Below are 18,086 nucleotides of genomic sequence, written 5' to 3' on the forward strand. Positions count from 1 at the left end.
TCCACAATATGGGTTTCCCAGTCGCCGTTGTCACGGTAGTGATGCGCCTTCTCCGGGGTGCCTCATCCAGGATTATGTACAATGGCAGACTCACTCCTCCGATAAAAATAGGTCGATCCGTACGTCAAGGTTGCCCTCTATCAGCGATTTTGTACGCCTTTTCGTTGGAATCCTTGCTATGTGGACTAAGACAACGTTCGGTAGGGTTGTTCATAGATCGCTACCGATTCTGTTGCACGGCCTATGCTGACGATGTAGTCATCTGTTTACGTAATGTCGACGAGGTTCGAGCTGTTTTGACGTGGGTAGCGACTTACGGTGAGGCGTCGGGTAGCTCTTTAAACGTACGTAAATCACAAGTTATGTTCATTGGCACGGGACTTCCCGTGGAGTGCGTTACATCTCTCACCACCGTTGATACCATTCGCTGTTTGGGAATAGATTTTTCATCTGATCTCCGGCGTTCAGCCACCATCAACTGCCGACGCCTCCTTTTAATGATCAGAGCAGGTCTTATGGACCATCGCCTTCGATCTCTAGATATTCTCCAACGAGCTCGATATGTCAATATATATATCGCATCCCGAGTTCCCCATGCAGCACAAGTTCTACTTTTCCCGCTTACTGTGGCACGTCGCATGTTGGCAGCGATGGCATCTTTCGCCAGCTCTGGGCTGTTGTTCAAAGTTAACTATGACACCCTTACTCTTCCCCGTGAACGAGATGGGATAGGTCTGTTTCACGTGCCGGATAGAGCTCGCGCCCTATTTGTCAGCCCCTAGATGACGGTATGGACACGTAGCCCAACGAGCCTCACTGGTCTCCTCCTGTCGGCATATACACCGGTCTCACTGTCAGCCCTAGTGATGATCTCGGATGTTCCGGCCCAGTTCCATTATATACGATACTTCTTTCTTGAACTCAGTTATCTACGCCTCACCTTACCAAGACAGCTTTTACTCAAGACAAAGGCAGTATACAATATCCTCCAGTTAGGTAGTCCACCTAACCCGACTGAACAAAAGTTCCCCCAGGTTGACTGGCGTCATGTATGACGCGCGGTGTTCGCCTGTTACCTTGACACGAATGTTCAATCTGTCAGGTACCTAACTGTCAATGGTAAGCAAATCAACCAATTTCGCCTTCATCGTATCCACCTCGCCAAATCACCTCTATGTTCCACGTGTGGAGTGCCAGACAATGATGAACATCGGTTTGTTTGTGGACCGGCGCCGGAGGTTTGGCACTTGATTCGTCGTATTGTGGCTTTTCTAACGCGGGACATTCCGGATTGGATTACTCCCCTTTCATTATTATTTCCGGAACGTGACTATTTTCCTCGGACAAAGACCAATGCTGTAAATTGGATTCGCGGACACGACATTCACTAACTATTTGGACAAACTGCAGACTCTGTACTCGATTTTTGGACATGCCTCAATGACCGTCATTATGTCGTTGTCCGTCACCCAAAATACAGACAATTTTTCTCGAACTTCCTTGGGAGTGCTTTCCACAACCAGCCTCGCAGCTGGAATGTGTTAAGCCAAGAGAGAAGGTTTCCTTTTTGAACCAATGAACATTTCTGAACAATTGAACGGAACACATCAATTTCGAGAAGACGTGACTCAACATGTTACCAGCGGGGCGCAGAAGGCCTCTGATCAATTACACAACAAAACTAATAAAAAAAATAAAAACAATAAAAATAAAATTCAGAAAAGGAAGATTTTGTTTTGTTTGTAAGGATAGCCCTAACCTTGATTTCCCATATTTCCCCTGGTATGTAGGCCGCTCTCTGGGGTAGGTTTAGTCAGGAGCCAACGCCTGAAGAGGACCAGATTTTTTTGTTGTAGGATGAAAAGTGGCGGTGGCACATAGGTTTATTTTTTTATTAAGGGGCTTTCTAAAAAAAGTTGGTAGAGCAAAAAAGAAAAAATAATAAACGAAAAACTAAAAAAAGATGGATTAAAAATTTAAAAAAAAATAAAAAATTAAAAAAGTGGTAATAGAAAAAAAAAGTTGGTAGAGCACTTGCCCGCGAAAAGCAAAGGTCCCGAGTTCGAGTCTCGGTCCGGCACACAGTTTTAATCTGCCAGGAAGTTTCATATCAGTGCACACTCAGCTGCAGAGTGAATATCTCATTCAGGAATCACATCATAGTAGCATAATGTGTGTAAGGCCCATGTGCAGCCACTACTGTATGAACAGTTTTGCTTGAAGTATCAACACGGCACATGTGCCGATTAGTTAAGTAAACATGTAATAGATTCTAAAAGGCACACATGGTGCCAACTTTGAACAGTTGTATCTTGAAATAAATAAGACAGAAACCCATAATTATGTGTGGCATGAGTTAACGTGGGCGTTACTACCCACTTGGTCAGTGTTTGTAACAACAGGACTTCTACTTAGTCTTGTTTCCTACAGCAATAGTAACCACATCATCTTTTTGAAACAGATAACACAGGGTAAGTATTTGATCCCAGCTGAAGAACTTTTTATGTGAAAATTTTCATCTTGTGCACTAACTGGGATCAATGTAAATTTATGACCTGCCTGCTAACACAGTTTTGACGTTCCAGACAAAGGAGAGAGTAAACAAAGACCAATAACTGTTTGGCAAACATACGACGCAAAATTCAAACGAGTGAGTACAGTAAACTACAACATCGTACAAATGCACCAGCAACATCGTAATCTGCAGTGAGGTATTTAAACAATGGCTTCCGCTTTTCGTCAAAGAAATAGTGAGTATACGTCAGGTAAGAATTTTTGTTTAGGATTGCAATTTTTTTAAAATTTTAGTTTGAGTGATGTTTCTGAATAGTTAAATATTTGGAAAATACAGGTGATGCAATTTACCGCCTCACAAACCATGGGTATTTCCGTTGGTGGGAAGACAGCTGTGCCTTATGTGCAACCACAATGGAGGGGTATGTGTTGAGAGGCCAGACAAACGCTTAGTTCCAGAAGATGATCAGCACCCTTTTCTATAGTTGCAAAGGCAACATTCTGGATGATTGACTGGTCTGGCCTTGTAGCATCAACCAAAACGGCCTTGCTGTACTGGTACTGCGAATGCCTGAAAGCTAGGGGAAACTGCAGCCGTAATTCTTCCCAAGGGCATGCATCTCTGCTATATGATTAAATGATGATGGCATCCTGTTGGGTAAAAAGTATTCCGGAGGTAAATAATCCTCCATTTGGATCTCCAGGCGGTGACTACTCAGGAGGACGACGTTAACAGGAGAAACAAAACTGGAGTTCTACAGATCGAAATGTGGAATGCCAGATCCCTTAACCCACACGTAGATTAGAACATTTAAAAGGGAAATGGATAGGTGAAAGTTAGATGTAGCAGGAATTAGCGAAGTTCGGTGGCAGGAGGAACAGGACTACTGGTCACGTGAATACAGGGTTACCAATACAAAATCAAATAGGGGTACTGCAGAAGTAGTAATAATGAGCAAAAAAAATGGGAACACGGATAAGCTACTATGAACAGCATAGTGAAAGCATTATTGTAGCCAAAGTAGACACGAAGCCCACACCCACCACAGTAGTACAAGTTTATAAGCCGACTAGCTCCGCAGATGTGGAGGAAATTGAAGAAACGTATGATGAGTTAAAAGAAATTATTCAGGTAGTAAAGGGAGACGAAAATTTAATAGTCATTGGGGACTGGAATTCGATAGCAGGAAAAGTAATAGGGGAATATGGAAAGGGGGGAAAGGAATGAAAGAGGAAGCCGCGTGGTAGAATTTTGTGCAGAGAATAGCCTAATCATAGCTTACACTTGGTTTAAGTATCGTGAAGGAAGGTTGTATACATGGAAGAGCACTGGAGGAACCAGAAGGTTTCAGATTGTCATGAACTGCAGCTTAAAACTGCAGAAACTGCGAGAATCCAGGAATTTATGGAGATGGGACGTGGATTAACTGAAAGAACCAGAGGTTCTAGAGGGTTTCAAAGGGAGCATCGTGGAACGATTGATAAGAACATGGTAAAGGGTTACAATAGAAGAAGAATGGGTAGCTTTGAGAAATGAAATAGTGAGAGCAGTAGAGGATCAAGTAGGTAAAAGAACTAGGGCTAGTATTCGAGTAACACAAGAGATACTGAATTTAAGGGTATATTATACGTGAAATTCCTTGAAATTTGACATTTTCTGTTTTCTACTTTGATCTTTCCTGAACATTTTCGCACATTAAAATCAGACCTTCAAATAATATTTCGAATGCTGACGTGTGATTGTCAAATTTCGCGGATACGTATGTACTGCCACAGTTGAGCAATCATATCTTGGGAACTAAACAGTCTAGAAAGCTGTGAATTGCTTTCTTTTGTGCCTACTGCTACGTCTCAGAAGTTGGCATTACGAATAAACAAATCAGTCCTTTGTTTCTGATACTAGTTTTCGTTGAAAGTAGTGTGATTATTTGCTGTTTTTGTAGCAAGCTAACTTCTATTGATTTTTATATGTAAATAAAATTATGGGATGGCCATTAGAGGTAACTGTGACAATTTAGAGAAGATGAAAAGAGCTGTGTGGAGCACTTCCTTCCATCGAATATCAATCGATGAAAAGCCATGTTATGCTTTGTGCCCACCTACACCAAACAACTGGTGTAAATATAGGAAAGCTGAATTTTCTGGCAGCCTGCAAAAATTTAACATAACCATTCTCTTCCTTTGGCAGTAATGGAGACTATCAAACATATTTACAGAGATTTGGCAAATCTTGAGCTACTAAAGAAGTGTTGACATGGGAAGACCAAGCATGTGAATGAGTCCTTCAATAACGTTGTGTGGTGCCGTGTGCTTAAAAATGTATTTGTTGGCCTTATGACTCTAAAATTAGCAGTGTCTGATGCTGTAATAACTTTTAATGGTTGGAACTATGAAAGACTTAAGGTTCTGGAGAAGTTAGGGGTAAGATTTGTTCAGAACACAGCTAAAGGACTGCGGGAAATGGATGAGCTTCTTGTACGTGAAGCAGAGTTAGCTGTTCAGCAAATGACTTAAGAAGCAAGAAAGAAAAGGAAGGGGCAAGCACTGGGCTGTGTTATCACTCGGGAATACACATACTATGGGCCAGGGCAATTCTAGCGCATAAAAGACTGTACAAGAATTTGTAATAAAAAAGTTTTATACCTCAATATCTCTGAACTACATATTTTGCAATAAATAAGACGTTTTCTAAATAAGTACTGATGGTAGAGACATGAAATTTTCACCGCATGCCAAGTGTGAGATTCAATACATATGGAACTAGAATAATTAAAATATACTTAGTTGTTTTGTTTTTACGTTAGTTTATTTACAAAATTCTGACAAAAATGGAGTGTTTGAAAAAAGAAAGATAACATGCCCCACAATATAATTTCAGTAATAATTCTAGCTCAGTGTATCAAGAAAGGTGCATTCAATAATTATGGAAAATTGTAAGTTTGTTTCTTAAAAAGTTTCCAAGATAATGGGTCACAAAATCCGATAATTTAACAATGGCGGCATAGGACGTACAATATACCCTTCACCGAGGAAAGGAAAAAAGTATGAAAATGCAATAAATAAAGGGAGGGATATAGGTTGCTGTAGTTACTCGGAGATGAAGAGGCTTCCACACGATAGAGGATAGAGTAGCATGGAGAGCTGCATCAAACCACTCTTTGGAATGAAGACCACCACCACCACCACCACCACCACCACCACAACAACAACAACAGTAGGTGATGTAAAGGAGGGTGCAGGGGGAGGAGCTGAATAATGATGTGGAAGCTTACAATAGTGTAGAGTCTGCAAAGGAGGCAGTAGGTCACATAATGAATAATGTCTGTATACCTTCATTTGACTTTGATAAGAGAGAAGGCATGAACAGTAGTTGTAAGAATAGTTTTTTTAACAGACTAGCGAGTTTAATAAAACATTTCTCGGGAAAACAGAGTAAACAAGTTAGTAAAAGGTTTGATAAGTTATAAAAATACGGCAAGAAGCTAAGAATAACTCTGAAAGTAGTGACAAAAGATTTAACTAAAAGTAAAATCAATGTAAGGCGAACAATAGAAAAGATAGAAAACCTTGAGAATAACAGTCCCTTTAAAAGAAGTTTTCAGAAATGAACATCACAAAATCAGTAACAGGCTTGAGAGTGGATGTTAGGACAAAAAGGTGAGATACATCCATAGTTCATGAAATTGAAGGTAATAATAAAAGTTTCAAGACATGGCATGCAATACAGTATATAAATACGAAAGTAGATGAAACAACTAAAATTTTTAATCAAAATCTTTATGAAATTAAAAATGATGCTGATGCATGTGTTACCAACATGTCGAATGTAGAGTCAAAAGTAGGTGAGTTTGAAGAGAGTATTATGGCTACAACTTGTTACAGTAATAATAATATTTGGAGTAATATTAATATCAAAAATTTCCCAGGTGATTCTGAAATCCATCCTGTAGATTTCATTTGTCAATTCAAAGACAATTTTTTCGACCAGTATGTCAAGCAACTTGATAATCAAATCTGTAAAACAAGATTTTAGACAATGAGGATTTATCAAGAGCAAACCAGGTTGTTAATCCAGATAAGAGTTTTGTAGCATTTGAAAGATGTTTCATGAACAAATTTTGATCAGAAACTAACCGATCTGGAACAAAGTCAGAGTTTCCAAATGGACTTTATTTTAAAGGTGGTAGTGGCAGAATGAAAACATTTTGTGAAGAACAGATTGAAACATCAGTATACCTTCAAAAACCATTAGACAAAATCATTCAAACTGATGCTCTTAAAAGACGATTACAACATAAAGTTCAATGGGGATGGGTCTCTGGACCAGATGATTTAGTAGGGGAATTTTTAAAATATTTATATAAATTGGTAATGGTTTGAGAGAAAAATGACAGACACAGGGAGAGACAGAGGGAAAGTGAATTTCGTAGGAATGGAGGTTTTTTTCAAGGATCATCAATAAGATAGTGGATGGAGGAGGAATAACAGGAACAATTATCAATGTAATTATAATAGTAACAAGATTTTCACCTCTTCTCTTCACCTGTGCACTGGACAAGGTGATCAGAGAGTGGCGAAAAGAAATGGAAGTAAAAAATGTACCGAATGGTATTTACCTGTGTCACAAAGGGAAAGGACTAGTAGTAGATAGTTTAACTTACGGAGATGGTCTGGCGCTTATAGCAATCTCAGTGAAAGTAGCAGTAAAGCAGCTCAAAATGCTCAAACTCCAGGCTGCCAAAGTAGGACTTCAATTGTCACTAGAAAAGACAAAATACGTCATCAACATCAGTGCTACTCCCAGTGAACTACAGCTGTGATAAGGGTCAAATTGAGACAGTTGACAGATTCAAGTATGTAGGAGAATGTTTGGAACCTAATCTATCAGAAGGAACAGCACTAAGAACTCGGATTAATAAGTTACAATTAGCATATCGATTAACCAAGAACATCTATAACAAGAAATTCCTATCTCGCAATTCTAAAACACTACCAAATAGTTGTCTGCCCTGAAGTCCTATATGCCTCAGAGTGCTTGAATCTTAACAGGCTTGACAGACAAACTACAGACTAAGGAGAGGAATATCCGGGGAAAAATTCAGGGACTGGTCAAAACAGATTGTGAGTACAGAAGACAATCAATCCAGGAGCTATACAATCACACTGAGAAAATCACAGATGTAATCAGGAAGAGACGTCTCACTTTCTACGGACATATCACAAGGATGAATGAAACAAGACTGACAAATCGACTTCTCAACTACTGGAACAACAAGAAGACCGTAACACCATGACTGATAGAAGTCAGTTCCAGGAACTGAACGTAGCTGAATGTGACATTATAAACCGAGCACGTCTCAGAATGACACTAAAAGAAAAGAGGTTTCAGGACAGATTACCCCGTAAAAAGACCAGCGCCCTTTGGACGAAAGAGAGAAAGGAGAAACATAGCCAGAGAGTGAGGGATTACTGGGCAAACATCAAGCCCTTCTCCAGGATGAAAAGTTGAATATCGTGGTTCTTAGATGGCCCATTCGAAAGAAGAAGAAGAAGAAGAAGAAGTAGTAACAGGAAGGATAATCAATGGAACGATAGTCATAGGGATGAAGAGAGGGGCATGAACAGAGAAATAGACAATTGGGAGATGGTAATGATACAAATTATGATAACAGGAACTTTGAAAATGGAAGGAAAAGTCAGATGATGATTTGAGGCAAGGAATAATAGGCACTAAAATCAGGTCAACAGTAAGTTTAGACGAGGGAGAGAGCTAATTGTCATAGGACAAACCAGAACTGAAACACCAGTAAATCACATGGAAGAATAGACCAGAATTTAGTAAAGAATTTTGGGAGAATATTCGAGAATGGATGAAAGAAAAAGAGAATAGAGGAAAAAAAGCTGAATCAGATCTTAGTAGTGCTATTTTGAGAAATTTCTTTTATCAATCAAGTAACACTAGTGCAGTTGTACACAATGTTAATAATAATGTGATTATGATGAGTATGGCACTCTGAGCTTAATGAATAACTCCGATGCAGAAGTGTTTAGTGAACCTGTTAGTGCTCAGGTCGAATGTGTAGTGGCAAAGAGTCATGTACTCAGGGGTAGTGAAAAGAAAGTAGAGACAAGCTGCGACATTATCATGAATAAAACAGTGACCCGAATATAGAATAAATTTCCTTTACTTTACATCTATGGTCACAAACATTTTGTCAACAGATTGCAGGTTTCGGTTTATAATGACCGCCTTCAGATTTGTTTTATAAAAACAATGTATATTAATTAGGACATTGTTTTTATAAAACAGACCTGAAGATGGTCATTATAGACCTAAATCGGTAATCTGTTGACAAAAAGTTTGTGAGTATAGACGTAAAGTAAAGGAAACTTACTAGAAAATGGAGAGATGCTTAAATGATGAAGTATGAATAATGATTTAAGTACAAATAATGATGGTGCTATTGCTGACGATTATGTTAGGAATACTGAAGTAAATGATGATGATTTAGATGCCAGGTGTTTGTGTTTACTGGTGAATTTTGTGATAAGGTCGATAGAAATTTTTTGATGATGAGGATGATATTGATAATGCTTTGCTATGTGATGAGTTAGATGGAATGATTTATGATGGTATTAAAGACGACAGTTCAATGTTGAGTGATGTATTTATTGACGAATTTTGTGTTAAATTTAAAAGAGATTTCTCTTATGATAATGATGATACTGATGATGCTTTGCTGTGTGATGAGTTAGATGGAATGATTCATGTGAAGATTTAATACGATAATTGAATGCTGAATGAAGTTACTAGTGTTACTGTAGGTTTAGACGATGATTCCTTATTAAATAAGTACATGGGAATTTATGTTTGCCAATTGATGTCTGAGAGATTAGGTAATCATATATTTTTATTAATTTTGTCTTAAAGAATACTACAACTGACTTAATGCTTAAAGTTACGTAGACCTACAGGCTTAGCAATTTAATCTCATTTAGATGCATAAAGTAATTGTTTTACCCAGATAGGAAAGTTCCAGTGATATTCTGATTACGTAAAATTCGATCGTCTATTTCACCTTTAAATTATAGAAAAAAATGTATAATCATACCAACCTGCTCTTGCTTGAATAGGCTTCAGAAGTTTTGTCCAGCCTTTGGTTGTATAAATCTTTTCTGCCGGGTGGGGGGGGGGATTGGGGGGGTGTCGAAATATGTCATGTCAACAACAATGGTAAGCATAGCCAAATAGTGACAATATCGGTAATACTAGTAATACTATACTTTGGGGAAGGTGATCATGAAATAAACCTGCGCCATGTATTCCTTATGTACTGTAGTTTGGAACTGTGATCATGAAATAAACCTACACAATGTGTTCCTTATGCCTTAGACACTGTAGTTGGTAGGAATGTTTACAGCCATTCTATTCTGTTAATATTGCTAAATTTCTGATACTATCATTGTTAGTAACACATTTAAAACAGAGGTGATTTGAAAGTAATTAAAATCAGTATGACGCCCGTGAGAGCGATGTGCGACTTGAGAAGCGAAGCCTGCTAAAAAAATTCCCGGACGTCACTCGCACTGAAAATTCACCCAAGGGCCAGGTTAAAACCGAGCCTGAAGAATATTACAAGGGGGGGGGGGGGAGATACAAGTAGTTCGTTAACGTCGGCCTCGACTGCTCCGTCCACACAATGACACGTCGGACATGGTTGGCTCTATGAAAAAAACTAGAGCACATAAAAAGCAAATGATCAAGGCTCTCCAACAACCAAAAAAACACACGGATCTAGAGCAACTGACACCAAAACTACGAGCTTGGATTTGAAACACATATAAGAGGTCAACAGTCACAACAACAATGGCAGAGCGTGAGTGGCTTGAAAGGTTCAGAAATCACGGTCGGTCGGTTTGTTACCAGACTACAAAGGAAATCACGCAGGAACGTTCATTCATTAACCACTCTGCGCTTTTCACACATACCAATCTCACATGCAACAACATAACAGTATATTTCTGTAGAACTAAACAAGTAACAAGTCTTATAATGACGCCTATGCAAAGGTGCGTCAGGAGATAAAAAGAGAGTGATATTGTCCGGCTGTGGACAATGGGTTGCGCTCTTTAACATCGATGTTTTACATGCGCGCTGAATTAGTATATAGTTTCTAAGGCGCGTCAGTGGCGTTGAATTCATTTCTCCTTGTAAATCGTCAAAATACATCGTTACAATGGGTAGTTAAATATTATAAAATGGCAAATAAATGGCTCTTGGCCTATTTCATTACTCAAATCAGTGTTTTGCGTGACGAGATGTGGCGGTGTGAAAATACAAAATATGTCGTTGATCAGTTTAAGGTAAACCACGTAAGTCAAAATGGTAAGGCGGATGCCTATCGGGTCCTGTGGATCTATTTTGATCTCCTCAGTTTCTAAAGATTCTGGTCGCGGAAATCCAGTAGTAAAGATGATGTTGGGGGTAGACTTTCTATACGACACTGCAGTATGTGTCTATAGCGTAGTTACTCGCGAGAACACAAGAGGTAAACAGCTCTGCACGTGCAGTGCTTCGGGGCATGGACGTAAACAGCCATCCCTGCCACTCCGCCACTGGAGACGAACTGCAAAATGGTGTCCTGCTTAAAAAAATGGTTCTAATGCCTCTGAGCACTATGGAACTTAACTGCTGAGGTCATCAGTCCGCTAGAACTTAGAACTACTTAAACCTAACTAACCTAAGGACATCACACACATCCATCCCCGAGGCAGGATTCGAACCTGCGATCGTAGTGGCTGCGCGGTTCCAGACTGTAGTGCCTAGATCCGCTCGGCCACTTCCGGTTGTCTGTCCTGCTTATAAACAACGAGAACTAGGGAGCAGATGTCTGAAAATTAAAAAAAAGAAACCAGAAGAGGACTCAAACCATTGCTCCTTGTTAGATGTGGGTTTGATGTCGCAGCAGTCTAATCAGTGAACTATGAGAGCTGGTACAATAGCGTGGGGTGATATATGTTCCTCTGGACATTCCGACACGCTGTACATGTTTTCAAACTGCACCCGATCTGGTTTTGCTAGATAAACTTTTCTCTTGAATTTGCATGAGGAATCGGGTGCCGACCTTCAAGCGCGGCATTTTTCTTGAAGTTCTATATTGTATTGTAGAACTCAGGCGCTCTTCAGCGGCCGGACACTGCAGCTGCAAAAAAAGACGTTCGTGCAGTGTTTTCGATGAGATGTGTCTGATCACCCATCGCGTACATGACTCCCTCAGATTTCATCTCGTTCACGTGAAGCGCTTTCTAGAAGGACAGCATTTTGGTACAGACGAGCTGCAAACCATCGTAGGTAATTAATTAACAGCACAGTGCGCAACCTTCTATGATGACGGTATTGAAAAGTTGGTACCAAGCTATGTCAAATATCTAAGGTGGGGCAGCGAAATACCTAGAGGGTATAGCTAAATGTTGGAAATAGAACGTTTCTTTCACCGTGGTTCTAGTTCGCAACCGATCGGAACTTGAAGAAATAAATGAAAAAAAGAGAAAATAACCTTTGTAATTGATCAAAGTTTCGTTCCAGGTGTTCTCCCCTTCTTCATTCACAGTGGCTCTGAGATTTTTGTTGTTCATAATGGACGTATAGGAGCCAAATCTGTCTTGGAGTCCACTGCGTGGTGTGAGCGGACCTGCCCGCTGTCTCCCAAGAGGCAGCGCGCCAATCTTCCGCATTGTACTCGAGGTAGACACGAGTAATGATTTGTAGGTATCGAATATCACCTGATATTCTTGATCGGCAGTAATGTTTTCTGTCCCACGTTAGTGGTTCAGTGTTCAAATGACATTGCTGTGGTCTACCCTAAAATGGTGGGCAGAGTTTCGTGCTGGTAACCTTTCTGACCGTAAAGTGACAATGCGCTCACGCCTAAGCTTAAAGTGTCATTTCAGTGCATGTTAACAGACCAGACAGCCTAGCAAAGGCACACTGACTCATTCACGTCTGGAGACTCAGACTGTTGTGCAACTGGTCTGCAATCAGACGGCGGGTTCACTGTTACCTTCTTTACGCAGTCAGCTGCACATAACTTTGATCTGTGGTCTAAAGTATTCTGAAAATATTTTCCAATTAAAAAACATACAAGCTACGCAAGTTATGCCCCCCCCCCCCCCTTCTCTCTCTCGCTCTATATACCCTATGCATTGCATTCTAATATGAGAGTTTTTATATAGCTACTGGAACGCCCTATGGTATATGTGAGTGGCATACAAAGGGTACAAGGTATTGGCAAAACTGCATGCAAACACGCACTTTTTGTTATACATCTGCTTTTCTAATAAATAATATAATAAATATATATGTAATAAATAAAGAGGAAACATTGTTGCCAAAAATTTCGAGACATTCTTAACTGATTTACTGTAGATTTTTACACTATCCTCTAACGAACATTCGAACGGACGTAGGATTTATATACTTTTAATATATGTGATATATACATTTATACGTAATGTGCAAATGGGAAAAATTGTTACCAAAAATCTCGAAATATTCTTGACAGACTTACTTATAATTTTACACGATACTCTAATGAACATTCAGGTGGACAATAGGCTATATATATTGTTTAATATGTAAAGGGAAAGCATTGTTGCCAAAAATCTCAGGAGAACGTGATCAGTGTACTCAAATTCCTTTGCAGGAATATGAGGTATACCGTTTAAAATAATATACAAAATATATGAGAGTGAAATGCGGTTAGCAAAAATCTCGAAGAGTTGTTGGTCGATTTACTTCGGATTTTAAACAATATGCTATTAAACATTCTGATGGGCTTAGATTTTATATTTTTTAAACAACAATTTACAGGTTTCCTGTCAGAAACGACTGCGAGAAACAAAACACTCTGCTGTAAAAATGTGCCGTTTTTGTTTCCTTTGTTAAAGCTAGTTTTGACTACGATAGTGGCGCATGCAAACCATTAGATAAATTGTTTCTCACGTATGAGTTACGTGTTATTATGTACGTTTTTGAACATAAATTGCATGTACAACCATGCACTGTTTTGTTTTCTTCCTCATAGAGAGATTTCACATAAAACTGGAAAGTTGCACTTATGCCTCATCAGTTTATGATTGGATTAGTGCTACAGAATCAGAATTTTCAGTAAAGACAAACAAGGCTAAAGGTCAGAGACGGTGGGAGGGAAGGAGGGAAGAGGAATATGACAGTAGAGAAAAAGTGAAGATGGACAGAGAGAAGGGGCAGGAGATGATAGGCAGAGAAAGGTGGAAAGGAAGAGAAGAAGATGGAGGGGTACGAGGAGGTATATGTACGGCATATTCCATAAACATCTCCGAGTATCAAAAGACAATTACGCGAAAATTACCAGACGTATAGAAAACAGACCTATAAATCAAAGGATATGTGACAATATTGCCTATGCACACTTTGGAAATTGTTTAGCGGGTTACTAGTGTGCAAGTGTGAACTAATTAGTGCGACTGCATGCAGCAGATGAGTTGCTTACATGTTCTGACACGCCAGCCCTCTGGTAGTGCATTCAGCAACTACACCACAGTGCGCATAACGATTCGAAACTCGGAGGGATGCTCTATCCACAAAAGTGTGTCACATATTTGAATGTGTTGTAATTATCGATCGTACTTGTTCCGAAATCCCAGATGTGCTATGAATAAGCACATGCAGAGTGTTCCTCTTAAGGGCCGTCAGGTGTATTTTCACCGATATTTCGTTGGTTATTTGCACCGCATAGCTGGAGTCAGCCCATACAAATGCTGCTCATCATGCCCTTATTACTCCCCGCTCGCCCCTAGCTTCCAGTACTAGGATCGGTTAGCCCCCTCAGACATCAACACTCCCATCATCGCACAAGACACTCGTCCTCCGCTCCAAACGCAACACCGCCCCTGGTCATGTTGGCGTCAACTACAGTCACCTCAAGGAATCCCCTCCATCCTTCCTGTCTGTCCTTGCTACCCTGTACAGAACGCCTATGACAGTGTCTGACATCCCAGGCTACTCTTCAAACTCCAGACCTATGCTCTCCCCATCAACTTTGTCCGTCTTGTTGCTTCCTACCTCTCCCATCGTCCCTCCTATGTGACTATCCACAATTCCAACTCCTGTACTTTCTATCCCTCTGCCGGCGTGCCCCAAGGCTCTGTCCTTTCCCCCCTCCTCTATCTCCTGTACACTGGTGATATGCCCAAACCTCCCCCACCTGTTCATTTTCTCCAGTTCGCTGATGACAATGCCTTCCTAGCCCTTTATCCTACCCTTCAACGGTCCCAATGTGCCCTCCAATCCCACCATGACCAATTAACCGCTTGGTGCAACCAGTGGCTCGTCTGTGTCAATCCCTCCCAGACCCAGGGGATCATCATAGACCACACCACCCGCTCCTTCCGCCTCTATGATTTCTACCTCACCATTTATGGCCGTCCTATCCACCTCACTCCTACCCTCAAATACCTTGGCCTCACACTCGACCGCCACCTCACCTGGACTCCCCATCTCCTTACCATCCAAAACAAAGCTCACAATCGCCTTCGCCTCCTGAAGCTCCTGTCCGGCCGGACATGGGGTCTGTGTCCTTCCACCATCCATCACACCTACAAATCCTTGATCTGCCCCATCCTCTGTTATGCCAACGTGGCTTGGATTTCCACCCCTCCCCAATTCTATAAAGCCCTCCAAATCCTCTAACGCCATGCACTCCGCCTCGCCTTCCACATCCGCCTTTCATCCCCCACGCGCATCCTCTACGACCTCATCCCCTTCCCCAACCTTCTCCTTTTCCTTGAACTCATCCGCACACTATATATTGTCCGCCGTCTTGATCCCCCTCACCCCCTGGTGTCTCCCTTCCTCTCCAACCCCAACCAGTTGCCGCACCTTTACTATTGTGTCCCACCATCTCTCCATCTCCACACCCTCCATCTCCTTTCCCAACGCAACTTCCAGCATCTACCCTACCCGGATAATGAGCTTCGCTCTCACATCTACATTTCCTACCAACTCTAACCCTATCATCCTGTCTCCTCCTAAGGGCTCCCTCTCCTCCCCTTCCCTCCTCCTCAGCGGTTTCCCCCTCCTACTCCCCCTCCATCTCTTGTGCCTCCTTTCAGTGTCTCTGCGCTCCGTCCTGCCCTGTCTTCCCTCTTCATCTCCCACCCCACGTGTCTCCTGCCTCTTCGTGTACCCACTGATGCCCCTCCTCTCTTCATCCCGCCGCTTACCCTGCTGCCCCTTGCTCTCCCCTCCTTTTCCATCCTCTCTGCCCTTTCCCTCGGCAGGTCCCGCCTGGCAGTTTTATTCTTCGTCGTGTGTGCTCCAAGTGGGTTTTAAGTGTGTTGTTCCAGAGTGTTTTCACTACTGTGGCCGACTTTTAACCTGTGCATGTCCGTTCAGTGTCTTCTCCGAGTTTTGAAGAATCGCCAACTGTGTTTTTTAACTTTCTGGTGACATTTTTTAACTGTCCTCCATGAATGTCTTCGTGTTAGTCTATATTTTACCTCCATATTCTCCCATTATTCTGTTTTAAGTTCCCATTTATCGCCTTATGTATGTAACATTTATTCTTTTAAGTTGTCATGTCTCTCGGCTGAAGAGCGCAGATTGTGCCGCTGACAGCCCTCCCCTACCCATATGTGGCAGAGGAATGAAATCACAATAAAGAAAAAATAAACCTTATTACTACATATCGACGAAACAAATATCGCATCAGACCAATCCCGTACCAGGAATGGGGACGTAAACTCATACTTTAAAAATAATTTTGTTTGTAAAGGGAAACAAACCGACAGTTCCCATCGACACTGGGCGTCGTATAAAAGACGCCACAAGCATTATTTGTTTAGGCTCATTTCGGCTATGAATTGCAAAAACGTAATTGCAAAAATCTTCCGAAATGCCAGAGAAAATGCGGCTACGACTCTTAGGAGGAACACAGTATATGCACTTTTAGTGTAACAAGAACAAATATTTTTTGTTCGTTTGTAAAACAGCAGTAGGGGCGCAGTCGATAAGGCTTATACCACCGCACCACAACCACTTCGAAGCACGCTCCATGCTACACGAGAATTAAGTGTCCATGTTTTTTTTACTTTTGTGTTATTCTGCATTTATTTCAGTACGAGTCAATTTTCCTGATGAATGTGTGCCAATTGGTCGGGTTCTGCAATTCAAATTAAAGTTCTTCATAGCCCTGCCTTTAATACTGAGACGAATGAATCATTTCAAACTGATAAACAGTCTGGGTAGCAAAGTTACTGAATTTCAATAACGCGTTTCGCCCTTTTGGGCCATCATCAGATTGTCTACAAAACAAAAAACAATTCAGTAAGAACAAACAGAGGGAGGGGCATGACCCTGTCTTGAACGACTACGTGAATAAATAAATTAAAATATATGTGTGAATCTACGCAAAAGTAACTGGATAGACAACCTATCCGTCATGGAGGCCTAAAGAGTGAACCTAATAAAAGAAAGAAATTGCAACAATAAGCCATAACTTGTATAAATGAAGAAGGGAAAACTTGAAAAAAAAAAAAGTCTTCAACTGTCTCCTATATTCCGTTTCTAGGTGAAGAATTTAGTGCCTTACATCCAAACATGATATTTACTCACGGAGTGATGGACCGGAACAGGACATTTAATTCTTTTCATCTGTAGTTTCAGCTTCACGGGAAATGGGTTCGATTTCAAATCGGTCGTAAAACAACTAAAGACTTTATATAATTCACTCCTCTTCCTGCCATTTTTGCCAACACAAACGGAGCTTTTTCAAGTCTCTGGTATACCATATAAGTGGGATACCGCTCAGCTCACTTTCCATAGAAAAAATTAGGGAAATTGAAACACATCGCTGTCAGCGATGTGTGCGTGCGTGTGTGGTGTGTTATTTTAAGTCATCAGCCTTCTAACAGATTAGATGTTACCCTCCACGAATTCCTCTCCTACTCTTCATCTCAGAGTAGCACTGGGAACTTACGTCCTCAGTTACTTGCTATATGGATACCAGTCTGTCTTCCTCTACAGTTTTTACCCTCTACAGATCCCTTAGTACCATGGACGTTATTGCCTGATGTCTCAACACATGTCCTATCAACCTGTCCGTTCTCCATGCCAGTGTTGTCCACGTTCCTTTCTTCGCCGATTCTGCGTAGAACCTCCTCATTCCTTATCTTACCATTCCACCTAATTTTCAACATTCTTCTGTGCACCACATATCAAATGCTTTGATTCTCTTCTCTTCTGGTTTTCACACAGACCGTGCCTCACTGCCATAAAATGCTGTGCTTCAAACGTACATCCTCAGAAATTTCTTTCTCAAATTAAGGCCTATGTTTGATATCAGCAGACTGCTCTTGCTCAGGAATGTCATTTTTGCCAGTGCTGATCTACTTTTGGTGTTCTCCTTGCTCCGTCCGTCATTGGTTACTTTGCTGCCTAGATAGTAGAATGCATTAACTTAATCTACTTTGTTACCATCAGTCCTGATGTTAAGTTTCTCGCTGTTCTCCTTTGTGCTTCTTCTTATTAGTTT

The sequence above is a fragment of the Schistocerca piceifrons genome, chromosome 2, assembly GCF_021461385.2.
Source record: "Schistocerca piceifrons isolate TAMUIC-IGC-003096 chromosome 2, iqSchPice1.1, whole genome shotgun sequence".
NCBI classification, from domain to species: domain Eukaryota; kingdom Metazoa; phylum Arthropoda; class Insecta; order Orthoptera; family Acrididae; genus Schistocerca; species Schistocerca piceifrons.